Source organism: Bubalus bubalis, chromosome 17 (assembly GCF_019923935.1).
Source record: "Bubalus bubalis isolate 160015118507 breed Murrah chromosome 17, NDDB_SH_1, whole genome shotgun sequence".
In the NCBI taxonomy this organism is placed as follows: Eukaryota; Metazoa; Chordata; class Mammalia; order Artiodactyla; family Bovidae; genus Bubalus; species Bubalus bubalis.
The window spans coordinates 66,663,922-66,672,379 of record NC_059173.1 but is presented as its reverse complement, the minus strand read 5'-3'; the positions used below and the strand labels follow the sequence as shown (position 1 = coordinate 66,672,379).

Here is an 8,458-nt window from a genome sequence, read left to right as displayed (position 1 = left end):
AGTAACCATGTGCATGAGTGGTTTTATGACAGGAGGTCCTGATAAGGAAGGCGGAACTAATAAGCCACCACCAACTGCAAGAGTTCGGGAAAGGTGGAAAGGAGACACACCGTGTCCGTCCACTTCCCAGAATCCCTCTCGCTAGCATCCATCTTGGCTGAGTGATGCGAGCGCCACCAGGAAAGACTCTGAATTAGAATGATTGGCCAAAGACCACCCGGAAACTAATCCCATTACCATCAAACCCGAGACTGCGAGCCACGCGGCAGAGCAGTTCTCCTGGGTTCCCTTACCCTACTGCTCTCCACCCGGGCGCCCTTTCCCAATAAAATCTCTTGCTTTGTCAGCACATGTGTCTCCTCGGACAATTCATTTCCGAGTGTTAGACAAGAGCCCAGTTTCGGGCCCTGGAAGGGGTCGCCTTCCTGCAACAGTCTCAGTAGTTGTGGCTCACGGGCTCTAGAGCACACGCTCAGTAGTTGTGGCGCATCAGTTTAGTTGCTCCGTGGCATGAGAGATCTTCCCGGATCAGGGATCAAACCCACGTCTCCTGCATTGGCAGGTGGACTCTTTACCACCGAGCCACCAGGAAAGCCCCAGCATTTATTCTTTATAAAATTATACATTTATTTCTGTGTAACATGGCACTAGGCGTGATACAAAGCAGACCAAGCAAAGATTCAGCCTCTTTAGTGATTACAATCTTAGAGTGTCCAGTGGCTATTTTATGTAGCATCTTTTATATTGGTATGTTTTTGGAATAATTTCATGTAAAGTCCGTACTTGACCTTCTGGGGTGTATAATGGTGTCAATCACAAACAATGGGTCACTAAAAAGAGGGGAATCCATTTTCTGCAGCCCCTTTCCCACTCCAGTTGCCTCTGAGACTCTTCCTCTTGACTGGAATGCTGCTCGTTTGGAATCTGGAAGGTAAACAGACTATAGCATTTATGGAATGCCAACCACTAGAAAGAACTATGCTAGGTGCCCTGGGGAAATACACAAGACTTAACAGGCATGGTACTTGCTTTAGAGGTGAAAACCAGCACGTCTACATTTATTTACTTATTTGCAGCTAGGGTTCTTTCTTTCCAAATATCTGTTGCAAGGAATTGGCAGCTGCAGAGTTGACCTGCGAATAAATTCAGCTCCATTCACAGTTCCTAAGAATGACTGTGACCAGCTCACTCACATAGGTGAGAAGAAAATATTTTCAGAGAGAGCAGAGGCATGTAGGAAAAACTCACATACAATAAGTGGGAAAGGCTTGAGAGTGCATACATCGAACACAAATTCTTAGCTATTAAAAAGGAGCGGTCAGTCCAGTTACAGAGACAAATCTGAACATGCATCCTATAGAGGCCGCTGCCAACAGCCTGTGGACATGTCACACCCCTGCCCCCACACACACACGATTTAATGACTGTCTGCTGCCATTGCTTGACCAGGAAAATGGGTGGGCATATTTAAAGACTCTAAACTCTATTCTGGAGGAAGTGAGACTCCCAGTTCTAGAGATCACAGATAGGAAAGAGTGACTGGATTTCAAGCAGAAAAGAATAAACATTTTTGAAGTAAAACATCCTTTCTCTTTGATAGTTAACAGCAATATCTGAATCCTTAAAAATCCCTGTTCTCAGGTCATTTAGGTTGGTGTACTCAGAGAAGGCCTCAGTATAGGAAGTGTATCAATATATGGGTTCCTGCTGATGACAAGGGCCCTGCAGGTTGGTCAGGTGTGGGCTGTCACCCTTCACATCCCCACCACCCAGCATGTGACATCACATCGCCACGCGTTCCTCTCTGAGACAGCATTCTCTCTCTGCCTATGGTCATCTTCCTTGGGAAAGAATAGGAGGGAGCTGAGTGGGCACTGCCTCTCTGCTTCAGGCTTCATGGCCCTTTGGAAGAAAAACAAGGTTCGCAGGCTGTCTACCATATGCCAGGAGCTGTACTGGGCACTTGCCATGCAATAAGCCATTGAATCTACCCAATCACCCAGAGAAGGGCTTTCCATTCCTTTCATCCTGAAGGTTTTAAGAACAAACAGGGGCTTCCCTGGAGGCCCAGCGGTTAAGACTTCACTTTTTAGTGCAGGGTTCGATCCCTGGTTAGGTCGGGGAGGTAGGATCTCACAAGCCTTGAGGCCAAAAAAAACCCAAAACATAAAACAGAAGTAATATTGTAACCAAATCAATAAACACTTTAAGAATGGTCCACATCAAAATGTCTAAAAAGAAGAGCAAACAGGTGCAGAAACATGCAGTTTTGTGCCAAGGTCACCAAGCTATAATATAGGAAAGGTGTGACATAATTTTGAATTACAAAGCTAAGGTCCACTTACAGGCAGGCGCTCTGTTTACATCTACCAAGAAGCCCTTCTCGATGCCAGGGACAAAGTAGCACGATAACAGATTTTAGGGGAAAATGGGACCTGCATGGACCCCGTCTTTCGAGTTTGAGGAACTCCTCTTCCTCTCCTGGTGGGGCAGGAGGGGGATATTCTTCCAGGCAGACCCTGCTTTCAGTCCTCTGCAGGAGAAAGCAGATACATGACAGACACATGAAGTTCACCCTTCAGACCTTTCTGTGGAACTGCAATATGTTCTGTTTCATGTTTCCTAAATTATTTGCAACAGGCAGCTGTGCTAGGTCAGAATCTCAGAGGTGCTCTGGGATTCCAGACAGGGTGGGGGCCGCCATCCTGCTCTCTCGGGCTTCGAATAATACAACTCACAAATGTGGGGCATTTAAGGAATTCAGGGGCTAAAAAGAGAAGCTCCTGGCTGGAAGCGGCTAAGATTCCTGGACCTCCATGGTGTCAGGGACCCATTTCAGGAATGTTTTGCTTTTGCTGTGGGATTAATAATACAGCAGCCTTCTATCAGCAGTTACTGTGCTCCAAGCACTGGACCCATGGCCTTTCAGAGGTATTGTATTCATCCAGCCCATCAGTTCTGACTTCGTTTAATCCTCTTAACCCTGAGAGGCAGGTATCAGTAACCTCATCTCACAGATGAGTAATATGCTTGGAAAACATCAATAACTCACTCAAGTTTTCACAGATTTCAGGCCAAGTCAGGATTCAAACCCAGGCTGTCTGACTCAACTGCTCATATTTTTAACAGTATATTGCCTCTAAGGAATTTATTCTGCAGCTAATGAATACATCAGACAGGCTTTTCTCCACCTCCCTACCCACCAAATGTTTGGGCAATTAAAATAGTTGTGTTCACTTATAAGGGGAATGGAAACACAACACTTGGGCTTGTCCCAGTTACATTAATTAATTTCGTCTCAGGGTTCTTGATGGTCGCATAAACCAAAGAATCTAGAATCCCATGATGAAATTATGTCATTAAAGCCCTTGGCAGCGTAGCTATTATTTTATGTAAAAGAGATACGTGCCTCCTGAGAAGTCCTTTCCACCGCTAGACAGGATAAAATAAAATATATTAGTCATGTTAGGATTCTATACCATCATGCCGGTCTTTATGTGACATTATTGATAGGAATGCTGCTTGTTTGGAATCTGGAAGGTAAACAGAGTTTCAAATTCCAACCCTCTATTGTGGACTGTAATAAGCATGCCGCATGGTCATGCAAATTAAGGAACTCTGAAACCCCAAACCTCCAATCAGAGCGGCGGCCGCACCGACATTCCAAACACGCCTCTCTCGCCAAGGACAGCCCGGCTTAGACCGCAGAATATTTGCAGAGCCGGCGTCAAAGGCTGCTGGAGGCTCAGTATCTGGGACATCTCATCGCAGCCGCAGTCCCATCTCGGGGTGAGGTCGGTGAGGGCAAATAACTAAAGAGTTTTCTCCAAAACGCCATAGTTGGAATTCCCTCTCCCGGCCCGGGATCCCTGGCGTCCCTTCCCCTGCTGCCGGACAAAGTCCCCCCGAACCCGAGGCCTAGCCGGTCCCCCACCTCGCCCACCTGCCGCACAGGGCGCTGCCCAGCCCGGCGGGGAAGCACTTTCCTCCCGCAGAAAGGACCGAGCCCGAGACACGCCCTGGCTATCTATAGAAAATCCCGCTGAGGCTTCTGCTGACCAGTCACTCGAGATCCCTCCTTGGGCCTTATTATGTCACAGGAACCCAGAATGGAATGCGGAGGATTAAATTCCAAGCCCTTCCCGGCGGTGTGGCCGGAGGGAGGGGAGTTGGAGGCCATGTGGGCTCTCGGGTGCCCCCTACTGAGTGTCCTTGTCCCTTCGGCTCGGATGCCGGCCAGGCCGCGGCTGGTGCAGTGGTACAGGCCTCCTGAGGACTCCGGGGGCTGCAGGCAGCCCGGCCCTTTGCGCTCTTACAGCATCCAGGGGGACAGCGGGGAGGGCAAGGACAGATTGGACCTTCGGAGCTCACGCTGTAGGTCTGGGTGGTTCGCTGCCCACTCCGAGGCTCAGATTCCTCACCAAAGGAACCCTTGAGACATAAGATAAAGGAATATCACATACAAAGAGGGGAGCCGGGGAGTGGATGCTACGGAGGTGGTGACCTGCGAGCAAGGGCTGATGGGGAGTTTAGAAACCCCACGGCAGTCACCGGTCAGGAATGATGCTAGAAAAGATGTGGTAAGGCGGAAATACTCCAAGTATGGGCTAATTCTATTTTAAAAGACAAGGGAATTACCAGGTTACTTCAACCTAACAATCTCTGTGTCCCTTATCCATAATACAGGATTAATAATAATGCTCATGGGCTTCCCTGGTGGATCAATAGTAAAGAGTCCGCCTGCTAATGCAGGTGACATGGGTTTGGAAGATGCTGTGGAGAAGGGAATGGAAACCCTCTCCAGTTTTCTTGACTGGGAAATCCTATGGACAGAGGAGCCTGGCAGGCTACATATAGTCCATGGTGTCGCAAAAGAGTGGGACACAAATTAGCAACAAAATAACAACAATAATAATGCCTACTACGTAGGTCTGTTGTGACAAGTAAATGAGTCTGTTCACAAAAAGGGCTTCAAACAATGCCAGTATGTAGTAAGTCACCTATTTTATTATTGTTACTATTATCTTAAGAGTACCAATTGTTGTTGTTATTACAAGGTCTCAGAACACAATACTTAGAAAAGAGCACTAACATTGGTAACATTTACCGCACTTTCTGACATGCCAGTCATTCTGCTGAGCGTTTTAAATAATGTATCATTTCAGAAACAGCTCTGTGCGGTAATTACCATCATCTCCATCTTTTAACAGTGAAGAACCTGAGCATTTAGTGACTTCCCCCAGGTCAGAGAGGCTGCGAGAGGGCAAGTGATTGAGGCTCTCCCATCAGAGCTGGCCCGGGGCCGGATTCCTCCCTTGTTGTTTGACCTGCAAATACCATTGCCCTTGCTGGGTCTCCAGTGGAGAAAAAGGGCAAATAATAACATCTGCTTTATTTCCTTCACATGACTCTGTTGAGAAAAGTGTTGTGCAAGCTGACATTCCACCCAGAAATAGGAGGAATTTCATCTTCATACAGGAAAGCAAGTCAAAGTAGGAAATACAGAAGCTGAGCAGTGACAGGGAGACAGCATTGGGGGTTGTCCTGCTCCTTTTCAGAGAAGAAGGGACTATATGGGGACTCAGGACACATTTGATCTAAGCCAAGAGCCCATGGAGGTGCCTGTCGTCCTGGGGCGGCCGGGGTGGGGGTGGGGGGTGACTGGTGCTGTGAAAAGTGAAAAGCCCATCACCTGTCAGGTGTCTGAGTAGCCTGTCAATATTTGTGCAAGTGTGCACACACAGACACGTGCACACACAGAGGCACGCACAGTAATAATGTATCACTGGGCTCCCACCTTAGCAGAGTGAAGTGAAACATGTAAACACATAATAAAGTATGCCTATGCCAATGGAGGGTAGAAGCAGTAACTATAAAATACTACCCAGGGGAGAGAAAGTTTATTGAGACAGAAATAGAACACCCCAATCTCATTGCCAAAAACATTATTTCACACCCGGAGTAAGCTAGCAGGGTGGTTATTTCTTGAAGGAGAACTTTGTCTTTTTTCTTAAACATTGAATTTTTTTTGTTGTTGTTTAAACAATGCCAATCTTTCCTTCTGAAGGGATCTTGAAAATCTTCTACTTTTACGAAAGGGACTGATGTCCCACAGAGTGAACGAATTCTGATGACAAGGCTCTAAGTACTGCTGATTTGGCAAGGTGGGCTGTCAGGTCTCTGTCCCTGAAGGCCTTTAGATGGGGTGCAGACCTTGGTTTCCTCCTGAAAGAGGCCCCTCTGACAGCCATGCTTCCCGTGGGCCCAGGGTTGAGAGGCGACGCTGCACAACAGACTCCCAATCGGGTGGTCTCCCAAGTAGGGATCACACCCAGAGGATGCTCCCCCAGGCAATCCACTGGGAGTAAAGGAAGAAAATATTAAGACCTTTTTATATTTTATACTATCATTACAAAGCCACTTTTGCTATTTAAAATTCAAATATATATAAAGGTAGAATAAGATCCTGAGCTTGCCATGTGCCCATGTAACCATCCAGCTTCAAAAATGGGTGATTCCTGGCTAGTCTTTTCTCCTCTATGCAGCCTCCTACTCACCTTGCCTGCTCCTCCTTCCACATTCTTTGAAGCAAATCCCAGACACTATATGCTGCAAAGGCCATCCTGTGCCTGCAGACTTTCAACGCCCTTGGAGCACTTCCTTATCAAGAGATAAAGAGCCCATGGGGCTTATTGCCTCCTGTGGGACTAGCTTTCCCTATTTCAGGGTCAGTGACTCTTCCTTTGTTCTGCTTGTCTGTATATTAATGGCTCCCCCAAAGATGCCCCCGACCTTCATATTTCAGACTCCATGAAAGAGGGGTTGGGATTCTTTAATCCCAAGAAGGGTGCGTGCATGCCATGCGTGCCCCTCCACTGTCTCCTGGGAGAGACCTGATGGCCGTGGAGACCCATGCCCAGTATTGAAGCCGCTATTACTGTTTCTCCTCTGTGTAAGGAAAGTGTTGTTCCACCCAGTGTTTTTCCTGGCAACTCCGATACCAAGGTGCAGTGGGCAGAGTGTTTGCAGTCCTCCCCTGGGGCTTGGTGACTGGTACACCGTGTTCTGCTCCGGCGGATTGACAATCAGCACTCCATGTTCCGCTGGACACTTGTCATTACAGCTATAAATATTCCAACACATGGATCTGAAAACAAGCCTATAAAGACCAAGTCTTCCCTCTTTAAAAACAACCACAATGCCGTCATTGTACTCCGAAACATCAAGAGTTCCTCAGTATAATTGCATATCCAGTGTTAACATTTCCTCAATTTTTCTATAAATAGTTTTTATCGTTTTAACTGGGAACCAAACAAGCTCCATACATTGTGATGGATAACCTGAAGTCCATTCTTTTTAATCCATTGATCTCCCTCTCAACCTCTCATTCTCTATCTTTGCAATTTTTGGCTAAAGAACTTGGATTGTTTTTCCTAACAAATCTTCTGCAGGCTGGATTTTGCCGATTATGTTCCCTTAGTATCATTTTATCATATGCCTCCATGCCTAGTGTTTCCCATAAATGAAAAATCAAGAAGTTTCATCAGGTTCAAATTAAATATTTTGGCAAGAACATTCTGTAGGTGGTGTTATAGACATATAACATCATTAGGAGAACATAATATCTGGTCATCTCTTTTTACGGGGGGGATATCTGCAATTTTTGATGATCATTGCCAAATCCTTTAATTCACCGGGGGTTACAAAGTGTCGTGTTCTAATTCTGTCTTCATTTATTTGCTGGAGTACTTCTGTAGAGAGAATCTTCTCATTAGCTATTTGTTAATCTGACTCCTGGTTCTTTCAGGAAAGGTAAGATAAACACTTCTCTTACCCCCACCCCACCCCACCCCACACCCCCTTTTTTTTTTTTAGTATTATTATAAACACGTGGATTTCAGTGTATTTAATGTGGTTTAATCTACTGCAGTGGCTCCAAGCAACCCATTTTTGGCCAATGGAAGCTATTCAAGTTGACTCTTGATGTTTTTGACGTGACCCCAATAATAATTGATCTCTTCCTTGCTTTCTGATATGACAAAATATTCCAAGCTCACTTTCCAAACTTCTCCAAGGAGCTGGTTTCTTTTAGTGGGAAATGGTATTCAGAGGTCACAATCTATTAAGTTCATATTATGCTTTGCTTTATATTTCTGTAATAGATGCTTCATAATGTACATAATGTGTACACTATGGTAGATACATATTACTTATAAATGGCAAACAAACACACAAAGATACAAATATTTCCTGAAAGGGATACTCAGTAAGGAAAATTTAGAGACCACATGTTTGGTGCCTGGGAAATGTGCTTGAATTATGATACTGGGCCCTCTTCCTTTCGAGCTGTTTGGTCTTGGTCAGTTCTTTTTTTCTCTGAACTTCAGTTAATTCAAGTGCAAAATAAACAGCAATAGCCACATCATAGGGACATGCGATGACCAAATAAGACAGAGAA

The 8,458-nt window shown here is 45.8% G+C and overlaps 1 long non-coding RNA gene across 1 annotated transcript; it reads right to left on the bottom strand.

Moving 5' to 3' along the window:
• Positions 1 to 662: 662 nt before the first annotated feature.
• Positions 663 to 4,163, bottom strand: LOC112579985. The gene is made up of 3 exons (XR_003104358.3): positions 3,944 to 4,163; positions 2,346 to 2,533; positions 663 to 924 (listed from the first exon to the last, which is right to left on the bottom strand). It is a non-coding gene; the product is annotated as an uncharacterized LOC112579985 (long non-coding RNA).
• Between the last annotated feature and the right edge of the window lie 4,295 nt (positions 4,164 to 8,458).